We start from the raw sequence: 5056 nt of genomic DNA, 5'->3' as shown, positions 1-5056 counted from the left end.
TGACCTTGGTTCATTGGCTCTTCCATTTTTTTTTTTTTTTTTTAGATATTCAACTTCTTTCTCTTTACTGACTCCTTTAGCTTGTTCAGATCTTATTTGGAGAAAATCTACCAAGCCCCCACTTACCTTCTTCCTTATAGTGTATCTTCTTTTATAGCCAAGCTCCTTGAAAATGTCTTCCTTCTCATTTCGTGTTCCTAATGCTGCTGTCAACTCAAGGGAAACTAAATCTTTGATGCTAATGTCATTACTTTAGCCTTTTAAATGAGTGGGCTGTCTGCTTTATTTGTTCCCATTAAGTTCTTCCTTCTGGAGTCTCTCCCTTAGCTTCAATGTTGCTGTCTTTTCTTGTTGACTTCCTATCAATCTGTTTCTAAATATTCCTCATGGGATTCTCTGTCTCTGTCAACACTTTAAATACTGATATTTTTCACTCTCGTGCTTGGGGGTTTCATATAGTCCTACTTTTTGTTTTGTTTTGTTTTACTTTTGTTGTTAATCAGAAGTGGCAGTTTTTCAGACTCTGAAAAGTAGAAAGAAGTCCTCTGCATCAATTCTCTCAGCCTGATACCTGAAATCCCAACATTAGTGCTGGAGCATCAAGCAGAATATTTTGATTTCTAGAGGAATGCAATATAGCCTCCATCTTTCAATAAAAATGATCTTGGGCTATGTGAGTTCTATGTAGTGGATGTCAGAAAAGTGGAGAGAAGTATAGAACTGTGTGGTGAGGATGTGAGGAGCATCTCTCACCTGCCTGATAATTGTGTTGAGGACTTTGACTATCAAATCTATCAAATGTTTTCAACATAGGTGTACCAGACAAAGGCAACTTTTCAATGCCTACTTTTAGACTACATCCATCTAATGTTAAACAGCTTAAAAAGAGTAAAATCTCATTGTTTGAGGTAAAATAACATATTTTAAATGCTCTAATACTTGATAAAAGAAAAAGAGCTTTAAAATGTTGGGAATCCATGTTCCTGCCTCATGTTGTGATATGTTCTCTAGCTTTGGACTTGGTTTGTTAAAATGATTTTATCCATAGAAGAAGAATTTATAAAATTACAAAGAAAAAAGAGGTGGGAGGGAGAGAGAGAGAGAAAGAGGAAGAAAGGAAAGGCGGAGAAAGGGAGTAAGAAAGAAAGGAGAAGAAAAAGAGAAAAAAACTGAAAAATATATGGAATTCGATTTGCTGTAATTTCAAACCTTCTTAATGATTTTAATGTATAGAGCACAAGGGGCACGAAAGAAAGAAGAAAAAACTTGTCGGTGCCTAATGGATTAGCAAAGGGCCTCAATAAATTCTGCTATATTGTTTATGGTACAACAAGGGAAGCCCATATTACTTTTAAGTTGTGCCTTTCCCATGGCCTATATTGTCTAACCTTGTACTACATTTAATCAAGTTTGATGGGCTGCATAAGAAAAGAGGAATTCCAGATAGCATTTGCTCTCATTCTTTTATTCCCTGGGTAGATACAAGGAAGAGGCCAAAACCTGAGTCTGAGGAATGAAGAAGTTTTGGCATAATGCACTGACCTCTAGAGCAAACTCGTTCCACATGAGAGTGTTCATGTTAATAAAAAGGTTAGCATCATTAATTCCATGATCTCTTGTTTTGACAGCCAAGATGATTCTGTCTGTTTTCTTAAACATTCAGTCCTCTTTTCTGGATAGATTACATCTACGATCATGGCAGTGAGTCAATTAATACAATTTCTTGAAAGGATATATGTACTAATGACCATCAGAAATATTGTGAAAGTATTTAGGGCATTAATAATAAAATAAATCTTTAAAGTGATTTTACAAATGTTTGGAAAAAATTCTCTCTAAATCATTCCCTGTATTTATATCTAGTTTTGAAGTCACTGGGAAATTACCTGTTATAATCATTGTGAAATATGCAAAGTAAAGAGAATTAGAGTGAAAAAGGAGCCGTAGTCTCTTCATGGTCCAGTTTAAATACAAAAAATTCCTTCTAAACTGATTGTAACTTAGAATCAGCATGTTTTCATTCTGCTGCTCTCTAGACATAGAGAACCAATAAACTTTTACATTGTTTAGCTAATTTACTAGCTCTCTAAAGGTGTGCTGAGCATCAATAATAATTTTCCAAATGAGTTCTTAGAGCCATACGATTCAAGGTGTCAGGTCCCAGAGATCAGAGTAAGATTAGAGGGAACATATTGCTAATGCCCTCTCCTGTGTTGCAATATGTCTATATCTGGCCCAGTGATCAAGGGACATTTAAAAAGGGAAAGTATGTATGTAAATGCATAAGCTAAGGATAGAGCATGAATAGTTAGATATTGAAAACAAAGAAGAAATGAGTATGTTGAAAAAGAGACTACATGGTCTTCTCAGTTTAGCATAAGGTCAGTCCTTATGCACAGACATCTTTTCGACTAGATATAAATTCTAACCACATGCCAACTTTGGCATTCTAGCCTCAACCACTGGCCTAATTAAAGCAAACTTAGATTTTCTTCCACTTTTTTTGCAATCTCTCTTAATTGGCTGCTCAAAAAATATTTCCAACATTCTCTTTTTCCACCTTCACAAAAAGGGCTAGAATGCCAAATTGTTACTTTCCTGGGGAACTTTTCTGTATAATAGCTATAATAGAACCCAGTTCCACTTCTGAGAAATAAGTAGAACTCTACTGATGAGAAGGGTTTACTTCTAAACAAAAACATGCTTTCTTAATAACAAGGGACAAAACGATTTTCTGCATTTTTTCATTCTTCTTACCTTTAGAATAGGTGACATGACCATAGCAGTCACATGCCAATAGCATCTCAAGGAGATAGGCAAGTGGAGAAAGACCAACCATCTTATGATTGCCAAGTAGGAAGATAGAAAGAGCCTGTATCTCTGATGGCATGATTGAATGCCCAAACAAATTCCAGGAAAACTTACTCCCAGATTAGCTCTGTATACAAAATAAATATTGTTGTTCTAAGTTACTATAGTTTGGCTTTCTGATCATCACAGCTCAGTACATGCCTATATGATTCAAGGTCTTTTTCAAAGCAATATTTTTAGTATTCTGTAAATTACAAACATATTTGATTTTACTAATATAAAGCTCTACAAATATGATACACTTTTTTTTGACAGAACTGTCAAACTAATCACATTTTAAAAAGCCTACAGTATCTAAAATCATATAGAAATCTCATATAAATAAAACATTTTAACTATCAGAAATTTTGATGGCGTTCTATGTTTTATCTCTATTATCTTACATATCACTTGTTTTGTCAACTCTTTAGCCTCATAGTGTGAGGCTATTTTTCTTCCCAGCATTCCCTGTAAGTGATAATAACAGGACATTGCATGATTCATGAATTGTGCCACTAGAAAAGTCATGTAGAATGAAAAATATGTGACTTCATTTTGTCATGCAGTAAATCATTCTAATAATTTTATATTTTATGGCTCAGCTTTTGATAGACCTTTATAATTATACAGTGTCAGCACCCATGGCCAACCCAACTTTTTCCACTTCTTTCCTGCCAACTCAGTGAAACACAGCCCAAAGCAATAAAAAGAACATGGAGCTGTGACATCTGACTAGATAGTATGTATTACCTACTAACTATGTGGCTTCAAATAATTTTCTCAGCTTAAGATCCTCGCTCTATATAACATGGAGATAATCTTGTTGTTTCACAATTAAGTAAGAGCCATAAAAATAATTCATTTTAGAACTTGACACACTCAATATACTTGATATATGTTAGTAACTTTCTGTTCTTTTCTAATATGGTCATTTATTTGTGCTTTTGTGGTTGTTATGAAATGATTCATATTTACAGTTGACCTTTGAACAACAAAGGTGTTAGGGACACTGACCTACTGAAAAACCCCTTCATAATTATAGTCAGTGCTCCACGTACACAAGTGGGTTTGAACTGCACAGGTCAATTGAAAAAATATCCATGAATAAGTGGACCTGCACAGTTCAATCTTGTGTTGTTCAAGGGACAACTGTACTTCCATTAGATGATTATTAAGACATGTAGCTCAGTTTGTATTAGTAGGAGCAGAATACATCCCCCCATCTCTCGTGTAATAATGTGTAATAAAGAGCCCAAATGGTAAAATAGAAATTGTATTTCCTCATTTTATAATAATAATGAGTAACATGCTGTTTGATATCTATTAGGGTTATTTTTTTAAAATCTCTCAAAAACTCTATCAGTTAATTATCATTTTAATCATATTCATTTTATAAGTGAAGGACTAAAATACAGAAAGTTTAAAGAACCTACTCAGAGTAAAATAGCTCACCAGTAATGGAAGTTGGTGGACTTTGGATTTGGATGAATTCTCCAAGATTCTAGAGCCTAATTTTCAATTCTCCTTTATACACTGCCTAGAGAGGAGTGATAATATATAATTGATTGAATGCCATAAATAGAGGAACTTCTCTCTAGTCCCCAGAAATCTTTAAACACTTTTAACTGAAAAGACCCATTTTTACATCCTTTTGACCTTCTCATGCTTTAGAGGGAGATGATTACATCAAATAAAGATCTGATTATGATCCATATGGCACATGATTCAATTCCTTTATTAAAGAACATGTTACAATATTAAAAACAACTTCAAAGTTGAATGATAGTTACAAAGGGCTGAGGGATGGAGAAAAGGGGCGATGCTGGTCAGAAGGTACAAACTTTTAGTTATAAAATGAATAAGTTCTGAAGACCTAATGCATAACATAGTTAATAGTAATGTACTATATACTTGAAATTTGCTAAGAGAGTAGATCTCAAGTGTTCTCATAACACACAAAAAAAGATGACTATGTAAGGTGATGGATGAGTTAATCAGCTCATGTGGTAATCATTTCATAATGTATACCAAAACATCATATCGTTCAACTTAAATATGTACAATTTTTATTTGTCAATCATACCTCACTGAAGCTGGAAAATAGAGAAATAAATAGATATAAAACTCTTACCTCATAAAAACAAAACATAGCTTCTCACTTTTTGATAAAATCTGAAATCCAAGACATTCAGTAGCTTTGATGCTG

The sequence above is a fragment of the Pteropus vampyrus genome, unplaced genomic scaffold (assembly GCF_000151845.1).
Source record: "Pteropus vampyrus isolate Shadow unplaced genomic scaffold, Pvam_2.0 Scaffold32, whole genome shotgun sequence".
Taxonomy (NCBI): domain Eukaryota; kingdom Metazoa; phylum Chordata; class Mammalia; order Chiroptera; family Pteropodidae; genus Pteropus; species Pteropus vampyrus.
The sequence above is the reverse complement of the archived record's forward strand: the minus strand, read 5'-3'. Positions refer to the sequence as shown.